Here is an 18,822-nt window from a genome sequence, read left to right as displayed (position 1 = left end):
AGGTTCATGCCTCTGAACCTTCCCACTCTAAAAGGAGTTGAGCCTCTTACTTGCTATGCACCCTTGACTGTGAGCCTCACTTTTTTTGTTTATGAAATGGAGACAATACATCTGCCCAAGGAAGACTCTGGAGATCAAAAGACAACTGCAGAGTACCCAGCTCAAGTCCTGACCCTGGGCGGGTGCAAATTATAGCAGTTGCTGCCATTGTTATTATTTATATATAAAAACGTGTTTATATATATATATATAAAACAATATAAAAATATACTTATATTGTTTGTCAGCTGAGAGGCAGTAGAGCTTGGTGGTAAATGGAGGCCAGCATCAGACCACCTGGGTTCAAGTCCTGGTTCTATTACTTATTTATTACTTGACCTTCCGATGGCTCAGCAGGTCAAGAATCCACCTGCAGTGCAGGAGCCATAGGAGACACAAGTTCAACCACTAGGTCAGGAAGATCCCCTGGAGAAGGAAATGGCAACCCACTCCAGTATTCTTGCCTGGGAAATCCCATGGACAGATGAGCCTTGCGGGCTATAGTCCATGGGGTTGCAGAGTCAGACACGATTGAGCATGCATGATGTGTGACCTTGGGCAATTTGTGGAACCCTTCTTTGCCTTAGTTTCCTCATCTGTAAAATGGGAATGATAATCAAGTTATTGTGAGGATTAAAATGAATTAATACATACAAAGCACTTAGAACTTGCCTGGCACATTGTTAAGTGCTTAATATGTGTTGTTGTTTAGTCACCAAGTCGGGTGAGCATTTCAGGCAGTGGGAACAGCAGATGCAAAGGCTCAGAGGTGGGAATGAACTTGGGTTCAAGGTGGTGAAGGGAGGTAGAGTGGCTGGGGTGGAGGGAGCAGGGGTTGGTGTGTAGGAAATGGGGCAGAGCAGAAGCACCGGTGGTGGGTTTGAGACATGCGCAGCCTTGTCTGGGTGTATTCCCAGGGAGATGGGAGGGGCGGATGGTGGTGGGGATAAGGAAGCAGGAGCTGCTGCCTTTGAGGAGGACTGGGGAGGGACAAGATCAGACACTGGCATTAGAAAGGCTGGAGTTCTGGGTCCTTCCACCCTCTCCCCTTAATTCTCACAACAACTCATTTCACAGATGGGGAAGTGGAGGCCCCAGAGGGTCACACAGAGGGAACACAGATCTGGCTGCCGCTAGCTCCAGAGCCCTGGCTCCCTGGTCTCCCCCTTGTCTTCTCTGGCATCTGACTCCCAGTCCTTAGGATCCTCAGAACCCACAGCCTCCCGCAGCCCACACAGTCCTCAGCCACCTTCTTTCTAGCCGGCTCAGCCAAAATTGGGCTGAGGAAGAAGTGACAGGCATCAACCCTCCAGTTATCTTCAGCCTCCTTAATCCCAGTCCCTACCTGGGAGCCTCCCCAGTCCCTCTCCAATTCCTTGTAACTTTGGACCAGTTCAGCTCCTGGGAATTCTTGGTAAAGATATCCACAGTCCCAAGTCTCCCCCTCCTGTCATTTCTCCAGCTCCATCAGTGGGTTCCCTGCCCATACCATTTGGTGTTCACCATTTAGATACTTGCTGGCCAGAACTTGGGGCTCTGACCACCCGCCAGGCAAGCTGAGAGTGCTGGTGAGTTAGCACCCCAGGAGATAGTGGATAAGCCTCAGCTTCCTTGCCCCTTGGGTGGGATGACTCTTGTCTCCAGACTTCCCAGTAGGATGGAAACCAGGTTGCCCACTTGCTTTCTGGGGTCTGCTTCCAAGTAACCCATTTGCATTTGAATCTTATTTCTGGTCTGCTAAGTAATCACTATGGCTAGTCAGTTTTACCTGTGAAATAGCTCTCAAACCCAGCTCCTTCTCTCCATCACCTCTGTGACTGCCCACCTAGTCCAAGTATCCAGCACTTCCTGCCTGCATGCATGTGAAGGCCTCCCAGGTTGTCTTCCAGTTTTGCCTCTGCCTTCAACCCCCCAAAAGCCAAAGGGATCTGATATAAAGCAAACCAGGTCATCTCCTTCTTCTGCTTAACACCTGCTGTGGCCCCTGGTTCTCCCCTCATCACAGCCCACAGGGACCACAGGATCCAGTCCTGCTAACCTCTTCTCACCTCTTCCCCCCACCCAGCCACACTGGTTGCCTTCCTGCTCTCCAAACACACCCACTCATAACGGTCTTGGGGCCTTTTCTCTTGCTGTTCCCTCTGCCTGGAACTCTCCCCAGATCTCCCATGCTGAGCTCTCTCTGGTTCTCCTATTCTCAGCTTGAATGTCACCTCCTCGGGGAGGCCTTCCTTGACCACGTAATCAAGGAGTCCTGATTCTCTGTCACCATGCTCCATCCCTTTTGCCTGCTTCGTGCCCTTTAAGCCTTTTCCCACCATCTGAGTTGGCCTTTGAACTGTGGTGTTGGAGAAGACCCTTGAGAGTCCCTTGGACTGCAAGGGGATCCAACCAGTCCATCCTAAAGGAGATCAGTCCTAGGTGTTCATTGGAAGGACTGATGTTGAAGCTGAAACTCCAATACTTTGGCCACCTCATGCGAAGAGTTGACTCATTGGAAAAGACCCTGATGCTAGGAAGGATTGGGGGCAGGAGGAGAAGGGGACGACAGAGGATGAGATGGTTGGATGGCATCACTGACTCGATGGACATGGGTTTGGGTAAACTCCGGGAGTTGGTGATGGACAGGGAGGCCTGGCGTGCTGCGATTCATGGGGTCACAAAGAGTCTGATGCGACTGAGCAACTGAATGAACTGAACTGAACTGAGCTGGCCTTGTGGATTTGTTGTCTTGCTGACTCTGACTGTGCTCCCAAAGCAGGGACCTTGTCTGCACACAATGGCCTTCTTGCCCCAGGCCCTCGGCTGGCTTCTCAGTCTAGCTGTGAGTTTGGTGATGTACCCGCCCTTTTGGAGTTGATAATCTGATTGGACAGAGGCTCCGGGAGGCAGACAGATGATGCACCAGTTGTGGAAAATGCCACAAAGGAAAAGAACTGGGAGACAGAGAGTAGCCAGCTTGGGGAGCAGTAATGGTTTAGTCGTGCAGTCGTGTCCTATTCTTTGCAACCCCGTGGACTGTAGCCCGCCAGGCTCCTCTGTCCATGGGATTCTCCAGGCAAGAACACTGGAGTGGGTTGCCATTTCCTTCTCTAGGGGATCTTCCTGACCCAGGGATCAAAACCAGGTCTCCTGCATTGCAGGCAGATTCCTAGGGGTAATATTCTCTAAGAGAAAGGGAGATTGGATACAGGGGCTGCCTGGTAGTCCTTGCCTCAAGTACCAGCAGGAAGCTTACCAGCCCACACTTGGCTGTTTTCTGCATCCCTGTTTCTTGGTTCTCCTTTGTGTGAGGAGGAGGCAAAGATGGCTGCTCGTGGTCCTGAAATAGGCAGAATTCCTCCCCGTGGGTCCCACCCCCTTTGCTAGCTTCCTTCTTCTCTTGGTCCAGCTGGCCAGCTCTGCCTCCCCACCCTCCATCTGCCTCCAGTCTCCGGTCTCTGTCCTCTCCACCCCGCTTTGCTCCCATCTTCACTTCACTTCTCTCTGTCATCGTGAAACATCTCAGAAGTTCTGCCCACCTGGGTGGTGGCTGCTTTCTCACCCTCTTCTCTCTCCATCCTCCCTGGAGGTCTGGCTTCTACTCTCCCTCTGTACTCAGCGGAACTGATCCCTTTTTGTCAGGAGATCCACTTTTTCTAGGAGTTTGCAGCTGGCATGGCTGGGAGCTTCTGGCTCAGAGTCTCCCAGGAGGTTGCTGTCCAGATATCAGCTGGGGCCGCCCACACCTGAAGGTTTTGCTGCGACCAGAGGGTCTGCCCCCAAGGTGGCTCACTCACATGGCCAGCAAGCTGGTGCTGGCTGTTGACTGGGGATCTTGGTTCCTCTCCATGTGGGCTCCTCCACAGGGCTGCTTAAGTCTCCTTACTACATGGCAGTGAAGGATTCCATACTAAGCACTTTACACACAATCTCTTTTAATCCTCACAGCATCCATAAGGGCCCCAAATAATGATTATCTACATTTCTCAGATGAAGAAACCAGAGTTCAGAAACAAGAAGTTAACTTGCCCAAGTCAAGGGCACAGCTAGGATTCAACTTCAGGTCTCTCTGGCTCCAAAGCCCTACTCCTTACTACTGGGCTGCCTCTCTGAATCATCACAAAGTTCCAGCAAATAATCTGTGGCTGGGGATCCAGAATCACTTTGATTTGATTTGATTTAGATCTCTTCTTGTTGGTAGCCTGGTCCCACTCACTCCATTGTGGGTGCCACCCTTTTTTAGACCCTTTATCAATGAGTCACTGGTGTTACCCATTCTTCCTTCCCAATATTCTCACCATCTCCCTCTTCTCTTTTCCAGCCCCACACTTTCAGTCTTGTCAAGGGCCATCTGGTCTTCTACCTGGAGACAAAGTCAGAGGAGGAAATACTTTCTGCTGATGTTCCTTGATCTTACCCACCCAGTCCACCCTCAGCTCTCCTCTGCCCATCCTCTCAGAAGACAGAGATGCAAAGGATGACCCCATAAGGCAGAATTCATTTTGTGTATTTTGCAGATATGGAAATAGAGGATCAGCTAAGGTAACATAAGGAGTGGGGAGAGAACTGGAACAAAAACACAGGCTTGTCTTATTCCAAACCCTATGCTCTTTCCACTCTACCCACTGGCCCATCAACTCATCAACCCACCCTCCTATCCTCTCATCCATCCATTGACCCATACACCTATCAATCAGTCAACCCATCTTCCCATCTACAAACCTATAATCACCCATTTTCTTACACTTCCATTCTCTCATCCATCCATCTGTCCATCTATCCATCCATCCTCCCATCCTCAATCCACCTATCCACCCATTTATTTGATAGTTACTGAGAGCCTACCGTTCATCAATCACTATTCTAAGGACTGAAGTTGACTTTGAGCTAGACAAAGTCCTGCCCTGTTGGAGTTCACAATTTGGCTGTGGGAGGCAGACAACAAATAAATACCCTCTGCATATGAGGCTTAAGTGCCTCAAAGAAAAGTAAAGAGGAGAGCAATGTTGAGAGCAACTAAGACAAGTTGATGGTTAAGGAAGTCCTCTCTGACAAGGTGACACTTAGGCAGAAGTCCAAAGAAAGAGAGGAAGCAAACCCTTGTGATAACTGCGCAGAAGAGTATTCCAGGTAGAAGGAACAGCCATGCAAAGGCCCTAAGGTGGAAATGGGCTTGATGGGCCTGAGAATCAGCAGGGAGGCTGGTGTGGATGAAGCAAAATGAGGGAAGGAGAGATGGGAGAGGAAGAGACCAGTTAGGCTAGATGACCTCCACCCTTGTTGGTCACTGTGAACACCATTTCCCATGCTATCTGAAAGGAGAGCATTCCTATGAAAAGTTTTGTAAGCCAAAATGGTGTAGGATGAAAAAAACAATTGCCTTAGGATACATCTTGATGCTGAAGCTGAAGCTCCAATACTTTGGCCACCTCATGCAAAGAGCTGACTCATTGGAAAAGACCCTGATGCTGGAAAAGATTGAGGTCAGGAGGAAAAGGGGGCAACAGAGGATGAGATGGTTTGATGGTATCACCGACTCAATGGACATGAGTTTGAGCAAACTCCAGGAAATAGTGAAGGACCGGAAAGCCTGGCGTACTCACAAAGAATCGGACACGAGAGCGACTGAGAGAACAACATCTTGTTGACAGATATGCACAGTATAAATTGAGATAAAGCACAGATGGTCACAGCACAGTTCAAAGCTATGGTGGTTTGATACTGAGATGCTGAGTGTAGTTCTGGGGGGATGGAGCTGGGTGTGGCCCCTCTCACTGCCTAGGCAGTGTGTTGCCTTGATAAGGACTTGCTGCAAAACAAACACTGAGTGCTATTTTGTCTTCACTTTTTTTTTGTAAAAGTGAAAATCCTCTTTGGATTTATTTTGGTTAGTGTAAACAGGTACTAAAGTAGATGTTTCATAAAAGCAGAGTGGTCTAAAGTGAACTTTCATAAAGTGGGGGATGCCTATAAATGAACTCTGTTTCCATTGAGTTAGCCAACAGAGTCGCCCCAATAATAGATTGATTCCTCATCTGTCAGGGAAGGGGCCACAGAGCTGTGGGCATCAATACTTCCTGATCTCTCTTTTCAACCAACCAGCCCAGTGCCTTTCACAATTGCCACTGGAGCTGGCGCCAGAGACAGGTGCTTAGGAGTCTGAGTCCTGTGCATCAGTTTCCACAGGAGATGAGTCTGTCCTTCACTGGGTGAGGAAGGAGAGGGGCTAACCATTCCTGAACACTATTAACATCTTTCAACCTATTTCATCTTCACCACTTTCCAAAGCTGGCATCATTGAATTCATCTTATAGAAGAGGAAATTGAGGTTCTGAGAGGTCATGAGCTTGCTTGAGGTCACATGGCCAGGAGATGGCACCAAATTCACCCATATTTCTACCTTTTCAACTCTACTTAATTAAATCTTTCAAAAACTTAGCTTGAGTTCCTACTGGGTGCTGGACTCAGCGTGAGAGACACTTGTAGCCTTAAGGCCAATTTTGGAGGCCAACTTCACAGTCACCTGGCACAACCCACCATTCTCTTGATGGGGAACAAGAGACCCTCTGAAGGTACATCCTGCAGGTCACACAGCTTAGAGAGGAGGAGGCTGGGAGAGTAATGGCTTATTTTATTACACCTCTGAAAGGTCAGAAAGGGAAAGAACCCATATTTTCCTCCACAACTTTAGTGACTTGACTTGGAGCTTGACAACAGATGTGTTCCCAGACTGTAAGCTATAAAACAAATCAATTATCTCTACCGATTGTCATTGTGTTTGGGGGCACAGAGCCTAAGACATAGTTGTGCCTATTCTGGGGTAATAATTCCATCAAATAAGCACATCTGATAAAAGTGGGAATTTATTCATCAATAGATTTCCTAACTGATCGATCAATTGATTTCTATGTCCCTATTGTACAAAGGGTTTGAGGCAGCTTAGGAAGAGAGTAAAGGGTGCAAACTGGTCATCTTCTGTGATTCTTACATTCCACTCATCAAGGAATACAAAAAAAAAAAATCCAGCTGCTACATAGCTGGGGAACAAATTCTTCGTATGGAAGTAATTCTGCTAAGGCTAGCCTCTTCAGAGTACATTCCAAATGCTTTTCCTATTTTCAAATTTAATTAGGAGACATTTCTGTAGTGTGAGTCATCTTTTAATAATGGGGGGTGTTTATTAGGGAGTGGGTGGGCAGGGGACAGGACAGTTGGACAATTCAAATCTGAGCTCCCTGGATGTGTGATCTTGGATGAGCCACTTCACTCTCTGAGCACCAGCTCCTTTGTCTGTAAATTAAGATTTAGGTGGCAGAGATTTGAGGAATGCTAAACTAGATCATACGGGCTTCTCTGGTAGCTCAGCTGGTAAAGCATCCGCCTGCAATGCAGGAGACCCCGGTTTGATTCCTGGGGTGGGAAGATTCCCTGGGGATGGGATAAGCTACCCACTCCACTTTTGATGGGCTTCCCCTGGCAGCTCAGATGGTAAAGAATCCACCTGCAGTGCAGAAGACCTGGGCTCAATCCATGGATTGAGAAGATCCCCTGAAGGAGGGCATGGCGACCCAGTCCAGTATTCTTGCCTCGAGAATCCCCATGGACAGAGGTGCCTGGCTACAGTCCATGGGGTTGCAAAGAGTTGGACATGACTGAGTGACTAAGCACAGCACAAACTAGATCATACATCTGAAAATAACTTCCAGCACTGTCTTCTCTTCCCATTCCTCTTCTCACTTAGTCTACTAATCAGTCTTGGGGACCATGGGAGGAATGTTGTTTTCTTCCTCCAGCGTGAACTACAGCCTTCCAGAGACCATTCAGCCACTCCTCTGAAATGGCATTTCAGATCAAGTCAGATGTACCTTCTTACACTGGCACATCTTTATTTCTCCACATAGAGCCAAGCACATAGTCATTGCTGTAAACATGTCTTTGGATAGGGTGGGAAGTTCACAAGAGGGAAAAATCTCCTGGGTTGGGAAGGAGGAGCCCTAGAAAAGAAGTGCTAAGATTTGGTTAGAGGGTAAGGAGAGGGCATCTGGGAGTTGCAAATCGCAAAAGCCAGGGTATGGAGGCAGGACTGAGCTGAACAATGCTGTTGTTGAAGATGATAGTGGTAGACTATAGTCAAAGAGAGGGAGAGAGCACAAGAGCTGGAAGGGAAAATATGAGCTTCCATTAAAGAAAAGGGATTCACTAGCTGATTCATTTTTGGGGTGAGCATCTCTCCTCCCCTGTTGGAGAGATCTCTGCTTCTCTGGGACAACAGGCATTGGTCAGTGCAGGGTTTGCCCATCGCGCTTTCTTACCCCCTTTCCTCTGTCTCTAGGGAACTCCTTTCCAATTTTGGGAGTCTGGATGGAGGTGTCAGTCAAGATGCCTGTCACTCTGGCTAGAAGAGGAGGGCTTTTCCAGTTAGAATGGAACTGGAACCAGTTGGAATCTTTTCTTTCTGTCGGGGCTACTGAAAGGATCTCCCTCTTCAGGCTATTGCTTTGTAGTCTTGGGGCTGTTGTGTCATATTTATACCACATGGAGCAAAGCTTGTCTAAAGTAGAAAAAAATGATGCTACCAATAGAGATACAGAGAGAAGCAAAGCTAAGTGTAGGGGGAGGGCTGGCAATATTGTCCAGGTGTCTGCATCTCACCATACCTGCAGCCCACTGGACGTGATCTTTCTGTGGATCAATACATTCCCTTTGTTCAACAAGATTTCTGAAATAGGGAACTGAAATACTTCTGATTGATACAGTTGGCAAATTGAGACAGACCTCCTCTTTAGAAATAGCCAGAGCGGGAATGGAATGCAGTAGACATGGAGAGGCTGAGTGAAGGTCTAAGATGTTCTGCTGACTCACTGCAGCCCTGGCTCAAGTCGCTGCCCCTCTCTGGGCCTCAGTTTCATCATCAGTGATGAAATGAGTAGGAAATAACATCATTTATTTATGCCTCATCTTGTTGTGATTACATTTTAAGGCAGCTTGCAGATATTAAGAGATGGAGCCAAAGCAAGAACGACACCCAGTTGTAGATGTGACTGGTGATAGAAGCAAGGTCTGATGCTGTAAAGAGCAATATTGCATAGGAACCTGGAATGTTAGGTCCATGAATCAAGGTAAATTGGAAATGGTCAAACAGGAGATGGCAAGAGTGAACATCAACATTTTAGGAAGCAGTGAACTAAAATGGACTGGAATAGGTCAATTTAACTCAGATGCCCATTATATCTACTACTGTGGGCAAGAATCCCTTAGAAGAAATGGAGTAGCCATCATAGTCAACAAGAGTCCGAAATGCAGCACTTGGGTGCAATCTCAAAAATGACAGAATGAATTCTGTTTGTTTCCAGGGCAAACCATTCAGTATCACAGTAATACAACTCTATGCCCCAACCAGTAATGCTGAAGAAGCTGAAGTTGAACGGTTCTATGAAGACATACAAGACCTTCTAGAACTAACACCCAAAAAAAGATGTCCTTTTCATTATAGGGGACTAGAACGCAAAAGTAGGAAGTAAAGAGATACCTGGAGTAACAGGCAAATTTGGCCTTGGAGTACAGAATGAAGCAGGGCAAAGGCTAATAGAATTTTGCCAAGAGAACTCACTGGTCATAGCAAACACCCTCTTGCAGCAACACAGGAGAAGACGCTACAAATGGACATCACCAGATGGTCAATACCAAAATCAGATTGATTATGTTCTTTGCAGCCAAAGATGGAGAAGCTCTATACGGTCAGCAAAAAAACAGACCAGGAGTTGACTGTGGCTCAGATCATGAACTCCTATTGCCAAATTCAGACTTAAATTGAAGAAAGTAGGGAAAACCACTAGACCATTCAGGTATGACCTAAATCAAATCCATTACGATTATATAGTGGAAGTGACAAATAGATTCAAGCGATTAGATCTGATAGACAGACTGCCTGAAGAACTCTGGGTGGAGGTTCATGACATTATACAGGAGGCAGTGATGATCAAGACCATCCCCCCAAAAAAGAAATGCAACAAGGCAAATGGTTGTCTGAGGAGGCCTTACAAATAGCTGAGAAAAGAAGAAAAGCTAAAGGCAGAAGAGAAAAGGAAAGATATACCCATCTGAATGCAGAGTTCCAAAGAATAGCAAGGAGAGATAAGAAAGCCTTCCTCAGTGATCAGTGCAAAGAAATAGAGGAAAACAACAGAATGGGAAAGACTAGAGATCTCTTCAAGAAAATTGAAGATACCAAGGGAACATTTCATGCAAAGAAGGGCACAATAAAGGACAGAAATGGATGGACCTAACAAAAGCAGAAGATATTAAGAAGAAGTGGCAAGAATACACAGAAGAACTATACAAAGAAGATCTTCACCACTCAGATAACCACAATGATGAGATCACTCACCTAGAGCCAGACATCCTGGAACGTGAAGTTAAGTGGGCCTTAGGAAGCATTACTAAGAACAGAGGTAGTGGAGGTGATGGAATTCCAGTTGAGCTATTTCAAATCCTAAAAGACAATACCGTGAAAGTTCTGCATTCAATATGCCAACAAATTTGGAAAATTCAGCAGTGACCACAGGACTGGAAAACGTCAGTTTTTATTCCAATTCCGAAGAAAGGGAATGCCAAAGAATGTTCAACCTACCACACAATTACACTCATCTCACACGCTAGCAAAGTAATGGTCAAAGTCCTCCAATCCAGGCTTCAACAGTATGCAAACTGTAAACTTCGAGATGTTCAAGCTGGATTTAGAAAAGGCAGAGGAACCAGAGATCAAATTGCCAACATCCGTTGGATCATAGAAAAAGCAAAAGAGTTCCAGAAAAACATCTACTGGATGTAGCTGCTTTACCAACTACGCCAAAGCTTTTGATTGTGTGGATCACAACAAACTGTGGAAAATTCTTAAAGAGATGGGAATACTAGTCCACCTGACCTGCCTCCTGAGAAATCTGTATGCAGGTCAAGAAGCAACCGTTAGAACCGGACATGGAACAACAGACTGGTTCCAAATCAGGAAAGGAGTACATCAAGGCTGTATATTGTCACCTTGCTTATTTAACTTCTATGCAGAGTACATCATATGAAATGCCGGGCTGGATGAAACACAAGCTGGAATCAAGATTGCCAGGAGAAATATTAATAACCTCAGATATGCAGATGACACCACCCTTATGGCAGAAAGCAAAGAAGAACTAAAGAGCCTCTTGATGAAAGTGAAAGAGGAGAGTGAAAAAGTTGGCTTAAAGCTCAACATCCAGAAAACTAAGATCATTGCCTCTGGTCCCATCACTTCATGGTGAATAGATGGGGAAGCAATGGAAACAGTGAGAGATTTTATTTTGGGGGGCTCCAAAATCTCTGCAGATGGTGACTGTAGCCATGAAATTAAAAGACACTTGCTCCTTTGAAGAAAAGCTATGACCAACCTAGAGAGCATATTAAAAATCAGAGACATTACTTTGCTAACAAAGGTCTGTCTAGTCAAAGCTATGGTTTTTCCAGTAGTCATGTATGGATGTGAGAGTTGGATTATAAAGAAAGCTGAACACCAAAGTATTGATGCTTTTGAACTGTGGTGTTGGAGAAGACTCTTGAGTGTCCCTTGAACTGCAAGGAGATCCAACCAGTCCATCCTAAAGGAAATCAGTCCTGAATAATCATTGGAAGGACTGATGCTGAAGCTGAAGCTCCAATACTTTGGCCACCTGATGGGAAGAACTGACTCATTTGAAAAGACCCTGATGATGGGAAAGATTGAAGGTGGGAGGAGAAGGGAATGACAGAGGATGAGATGGTTGGATGGCATCACTGAATCAATGGACATGAGTCTGAGCAAGCTCTGGGAGCTGGTGATGGACAGGGAAGCCTGGCGTTCTGCAGTCCATGGTGTCACAAAGAGTCAGACACGACTGAATGACTGAACTGAACTATAGATATTATAAAACCAGAAGGTAAGAAAAACGGATAATGAAATTGAGAGAAGGAAAAAGAATGTGAGCTCAAGGATGAGACCAAGTTCCTGAATGAATGCTATGAGGTTCTGAAGAGATGTCAGAAGTGACCAGCACGGTTTGTTCTGAGCTTTCTTACAGTCAAAGCGAAGAAAGAGAAACATGGTTACATGGTTTCATAGGGGGGAAAACCCCCAAGTCAGTTCCTGAGCAGAAGACCAACTTTTCCTGGAATAAAAATTTAGACTAAATTTCCTGTTTTTCCTCATTATAAAGACTTTGTGAAACACCATGATCAGAGAGAAAAGACAAGTAACAGGCTGGAGAAGATTTTAATAGTTGCAACATATATAAATCAGAGGATTAAAATCCATAATAAATCAAGACCTCATTCAAGCCTGTAAGAAGAAAACACATCATCATAAAACGGGCAAAGGGGAATAAAGAACCAATTCACAGCAGAATTCACAACAGATAAAATATCTATCAAATCACCAAAAAACATCAAAAGAATGGGCAATACCAGTGTTGTTGAAGGTATGAGGCAATGGACCAGCTCAGACACCTCTGTTTTCTTTTAGAGAACCAGATGGCTGGATGGCATCACCGACTCAATGGATATGAGTTTGAGCAAGCTCCAGGAGATAGTAAAGGACAAGGAAGCCTGGTGTTCTGCAGTCCATGGGGTTGCACAGAGTTGGACACGACTGAGTGACTGAACAACAACAACATCATTTGACATATTATATATTTATGTGTTTATCTGTTTGGAACAGTTTCCCCGACCAGACTGTGAGTTCCATGAGAATGACTATTGCCTTTTCACTGTTAAATCCTCAGCACCTAGAACAATATTCCAGAACAGAGTCATAGGTGCTCAATAAATATTTAGCAAGAGCATGAGCGAGTGACATGACTGAACAGACAGCATGTAAATTAGTGTAGCATATTTTGGTAGGTGATCTGGAAGCATTCATTTGATTTTAAACCCTCATTCACTGATTCAGAAATTCCTCCTTTGTCCATCTTCTCAATACAAACACACAAATTCTCAAAGGAATGGATCGAAGAATGTTCTGTGTGGCATTGTTAAATGGCAAAAGTTGGAAATAACCTAAATGCACAATAACAAGACACTGATTAAGTTATGGTATATCCTCACTACAGTCCATGGAATTCTCCAGGCTAGAATACTGGAATGTAGCCTTTCCCTTCTCCAGGGGATCTTCCCAACCCAGGGATCGAACCCAGGTCTCCCACATTGCAGGAGGATTCTTTACCAGCTGAGCCACCAAGGAAACCCATGGAATACCATATGTCTTTGAAAAAGCAAGAACAGATTTATGATACTTAATGTGGTGTGATCTCTAGGACACATTACTCAAAGAAAATAGCCAGTCACAGAGCAACAGTAGGTAATATCCATGCGAAGAACAAAAACTCTATTTCTTATCTACCTATGTATCTATGTATCTATTCTGTATATCTACCACTGTGAACAGTTTGGTCAATCTGTCAATACAAACAGAGAAATATCTTGGAAAGAAAGACCAAACTGTTCACAATGGTAGCGCCTGGAGAAGAGAAAGAAAATGGAGGGGGGTGGTGGTGGTGGTGTGCAAAGGACTATTTTTACTTACAATTCTATTTAAGTATGAAATGTTTTAAAATGAGCACATATATGGGTAAAAGTTGATAACATTTCACAAACTCTATACATCCCTCTAACCCGCATTCAGATAAAGAAAGAGAATATTACCAGCACCCAGGGCCCCTCTCTGCTCCTCATCCTCTCAAGGATTGTTATCTGTATCCTCCTATCACCTTTGTCACCTTAGATTCATTTGTCAATTTTTGAACCTTATATAAATGTGATCCTAAGATGGATACAACTCTGTGTATGGGCACCCAACATTCAATTTGTGTGTTTCACTATTTTTACTTTTTGAGATTGATATATTTGTGTACATTTCTACTGTTTTCAAAGACAATGTATCACCTGTATTCTACATATGCGAGTTGGATAATTATAATTTATTAACATCGGTAGGTGCCCAATATGCTACTGGAGATCAGTGGAGAAATAACTCCAGAAAGAATGAAGGGATGGAGCCAAAGCAAAAAGAATACCCAGTCATGGTTGTGACTGGTGATAGAAGCAAGGTCCGATGCTGTAAAGAGCAATATTGCATAGGAACCTGGAATGTTAGGTCCATGAATCAAGGCAAATTGGAAGTGGTCAAACAGGAGATGGCAAGAGTGAATGTCGACATTCTAGGAATCAGCAAACTAAGATGGACTGGAATGGGTGAATTTAACTCAGATGCCCATTATATCTACTACTGTGGGCAAGAATCCCTCAGAAGAAATGGAGTGGCCATCACGGTCAACAAAAGAGTCCGAAATGCAGTACTTGGATGCAATATCAAAAACAACAGAATGATCTCTATTTGTTTCCAAGGCAAACCATTCAATATCACGGTAATCCAAGCCCATGCTCCAACCAGTAATGCTGAAGAAGCTGAAGTTGAACAGTTCTATGAACACCTACAAGACCTTTTAGAACTAACACCCAAAAAGATGTCCTTTTCATTATAGGGGACTGGAATGCAAAAGTAGGAAGTCAAGAAACACCTGGAGTAACAGGCAAATTTGGCCTTGGAGTACAGAATGAAGCAGGGCAAAGGGTAGTAGAGTTTTGCCAAGAGAATACACTGGTCATAGCAAACACCCTCTTCCAACAACACAAGAGAAGACTCTACAAATGGACATCACCAGATGGCCAATACTGAAATCAGATTGATTATGTTCTTTGCAGCCAAAGATGAAGAAGCTCCATACAGTCAGCAAAAACAAGACCGGAACTGACTGTGGCTCAGATCATGAACTCCTTATTGCCAAATTCAGACTTAAATTGAAGAAAGTAGGGAAAACCACTAGACCCTTCAGGTATGACCTAAATCAAATCCCTTATGATTATACAGTGGAAGTGAGAAATAGATTTAAGGGACTAGATCTGATAGAGTGCCTGATGAACTATGGATGGAGGTTCGTGACATTGTACAGGAGGCAGGGATCAAGACCATCCCCATGGAAAAGAAATGCAAAAAAGCAAAATGGCTGTCTGAGGAGGCCTTCCTTACAAATAGCTGGGAAAAGAAGAGAAGCAAAAAGCCAAGGAGAAAAGGAAAGATATTCTCATTTGAATGCAGAGTTCCAAAGAATAGCAAGGAGAGATAAGAAAGCCTTCCTCAGTGATCAATGCAGAGAAATAGAGGAAAACAACAGAATGGGAAAGACTAGAGATCTCTTCAAGAAAATTAGAGATACCAAGGGAACATTTCATGCAAAGATGGGCTCGATAAAGGACAGAAATGGTATGGACCTAACAAAAGCAGAATATATTAAGAAGAGGTGGCAAGAATACACAGAAGAAGTGTACAAAAAAGATCTTCATGACCCAGATAATCACGATGGTGTGATCACTCACCTAGAGCCAGACATCCTGGAATGTGAAGTCGAGTGGGCCTTAGAAAACATCACTACGAACAAAGCTAGTGGAGGTGATGGAATTCCCGTACAGCTATTTCAAATCCTGAAAGATGAGGCTGTGAAAGTGCTGCACTCAATATGCTAACAAATTTGGAAAACTCACCAGTGGCCACAGGACTGGAAAAGGTCAGTTTTCATTCCAATCCCAAAGAAAAGCAATGCCAAAGAATGCTTGAACTACTGCACAATTGCACTCATCTCACACGCTAGTAAAGTAATGCTCAAAATTCTCCAAGCCAGGCTTCAGCAATACGTGAACCATGAACTTCGAGATGTTCAAGCTGGTTTTAGAAAAGGCAGAGGAACCAGAGATCAAATTGCCAACATCCGCTGGATCATCAAAAAAGCAAGAGAGTTCCAGAAAAACATCTATTTCTGCTTTATTGACTATGCCAAAGCCTTTGACTGTGTGGATCATAATAAACTGTGGAAAATTCTTAAAGAGATGGGAATACCAGACCATCTGACCTGCCTCTTGAGAAACCTGTATGCAGGTCAGGAAGCAACAGTTAGAACTGGACATGGAACAACAGACTGGTTCCAAATAGGAAAAGGAGTACGTCAAGGCTGTATATTGTCACTCTGCTTATTTAACTTATATGCAGAGAATATCATGAGAAATGCTGGGCTGAATGACACACAAGCTGGAATCAAGATTGCCGGGAGAAATATCAATAACCTCAGATAGGCAGATGACACCACCCTTATGGCAGAAAGCAAAGAAAAACTAAAGAGCCTCTTGATGAAAGTGAAAGAGGAGAGTGAAAAAGTTGGCTTAAAGCTCAACATTCAGAAATCTAAGATCATGGCATCTGGGCCATCACTTCATGGGAAATAGATGGGGAAACAGTGGAAACAGTGTTAGACTTTATTTTGGGGGGCTCCAAAATCACTGCAGATGGTGATTGCAGCCATGAAATTAAAAGACGCTTACTCCTTGGAAGGAAAGTTATGACCAACCTAGATAGCATATTAAAAAGCAGAGACATTACTTTGCCAACAAAGGTCTGTCTAGTCAAAGCTATGGTTTTTCCAGTGGTCACATATGGATGTGAGAGTTGGACTATAATGAAAGCTGAGCGCTGAAGAATTGATGCTTTTAAACTGTGGTGTTGGAGAAGACTCTTGAGAGTCCCTTGGACTGCAAAAAGATCCAACCAGTCCATCCTAAAGGAGATCAGTCCTGGGTGTTCATTGGAAGGACTGATGTTGAAGCTGAGACTCCAATACTTTGGCCACCTCATGGGAAAAGTTGACTCAGTGGAAATGACCCTAATGCTGGGAAGGATTGGGGGCAGGAGGAGAAGGGGACGACAGAGGATGAGATGGCTGGATGGCATCACCGACTTGATGGACATGAGTTTGGGTAAACTCCGGGAGTTGGTGATGGACAGGGAGGCCTGGCGTGCTGCGATTCATGGGGTCACAAAGAGTCAGACACGACTGAGAGACTGAACTGAACTGAACTGAATTAAAATACATCAACACAGACAATGTGTGAGCACAAACAATTTGCCTTCAGCATGTACAACAGGGAGTTCCCCAAAGTAAGAGGAGAGAATGAGGTCATAGCCTCCTGTCGGACCCCTCCTCCGGGTCACTCTTCTCCCCAGATCTGGGAATCTGTTTTGTAGGCTTTCTTTGGCCATGGCTGAGGCTTTCCTGAGAGTTAGAAGTTTGGCTTCCCTGTTAGCTCAGACGTAAAGAATCTGCCTGCAATGCAGGAGACCAGGGTTCAATCCCTGGGTAGCAAAGATCCCCTGGAAAAGCGAATGGCCACCCACTCCAGTATTCTTGCCTGGAGAATTCCATGAACAGAGGAGCCTTGCAGACTATAGTCTATGGGGTCGCAGAGAGTCAGGCCTGACTGAACGACTAACACACACACAGAGGTTTGGCAGATGGTGCTCATTTTTCATGATAATACAGCTTCCCTGTGGTGGCCCCACCTCCCTGAGCTTGAGCAAGGTCCCCCGCAGGCCGGCACAACCCAGAGAGGAGATGGACTTTGGTGTGGCACGGGCTGAACCCAGGTTGTCTGGCTTTAGATCCTGAACCAATATTTTACAATTTGGTAGCGAAATGGGCAGCCAAGAAAATGATGAAGACTTGCTAACCAAGAGGTACAGGGCTGCACAGATATCGGCACCCGGGGAGGCTGGGTCGGCGTGGTATGGGGGAGAATGGGAGTCCGGGGACCCTGCTGCAAAATGCAAAAGAAAAGCCTGCAGGCCAGGTAGGGGGATGGTGGCTCCGGTGGGTGGAGGGGGTTCCGAGGCTGTGTGTTCCTTTGGGACCTTCTTGACCTCTCTGGGGGTGAAGGAGCCAGAGCCGCCGTCTTTGGTCACTGGGGAACATTGACCAGTTTCATCTGTCGTCTGTGACTCCTTATACCCGTCTCCAACGTTGCACGGGGAAAGCAGGCATAAGCAGACAATATTTGAAAAAAAATTTCTTTAAGAATTTTTATTAACTATTCCCTTCCCTCCCCTCTTTTCTTACTTCCTTCGCTTTCTCTTCTTTTCTTCCCATTTTGTCTTTCTCTCCTTCGCCCTCTTCTCCTGCCCTGCTACTTCTTCCTCCTCCTCTTTCTTCTCCTCCTTCTCTTCCTCTTTCTCTTCTTTCTTCTTCTCTTCTGAATATTTAATAGACGTATGCTGCACAAACACAGACAGTAAAAAAGGGTTTACCGGGGAACGTGTACGCTTGTCCCCTAGCCCCTCAGTTCCCCTTCCAGGAAGCAGCAACCCTTTTTAGCTTCTTTCTTGTGTTTTCACTCAGAAGTGGTTTTTGTAACCAAATGGAAAAGGAGGTGACAAATGGGAGATGATATCAGACGTGGTCCCAAGACCTTCCCTTTAAACACCAGCCAGCCACAAGGAAGGCCTCTCCTGTCCCCATTTCTGGAGCCTGGGTTAGCCTCCTTAAAATCAGAGCACCCCCCTGCCCTCTCAGAGTGGGTTTGGAGGTCCAGGAGAGAGGGCAGTGCAATCCTGTGGGGTAAGGGCACCATACTTCACAGTGTTCCCCACTTCACCTGCTGCGAGACACCCTGGCCAGTATTTTTTTATGAATACTTAGAGAGCTGCCTCTCTTTTTCACAGCTGCATGAATTCCATGGTTCCGATGCGCCATTCGCTCCCTTATTTAATTGATGCCCTGTTGATGGACATTTAAGTTGTTCCCTGACCTTTGCTATAACCACAAGGCTGTAACGCCTGTCCTTATGCAGATGTCATCTGCACGTATGAGCATGTGCAGAATAAACTCTTAGAAGTGGAGTCAGTGCAGCAGAGGTAATGGGTAC

This window comes from Giraffa tippelskirchi, chromosome 13, assembly GCF_054371585.1.
Source record: "Giraffa tippelskirchi isolate mGirTip1 chromosome 13, T2T-mGirTip1v1.2.pri, whole genome shotgun sequence".
NCBI classification, from domain to species: domain Eukaryota; kingdom Metazoa; phylum Chordata; class Mammalia; order Artiodactyla; family Giraffidae; genus Giraffa; species Giraffa tippelskirchi.
The sequence above is the reverse complement of the archived record's forward strand: the minus strand, read 5'-3'. Positions refer to the sequence as shown.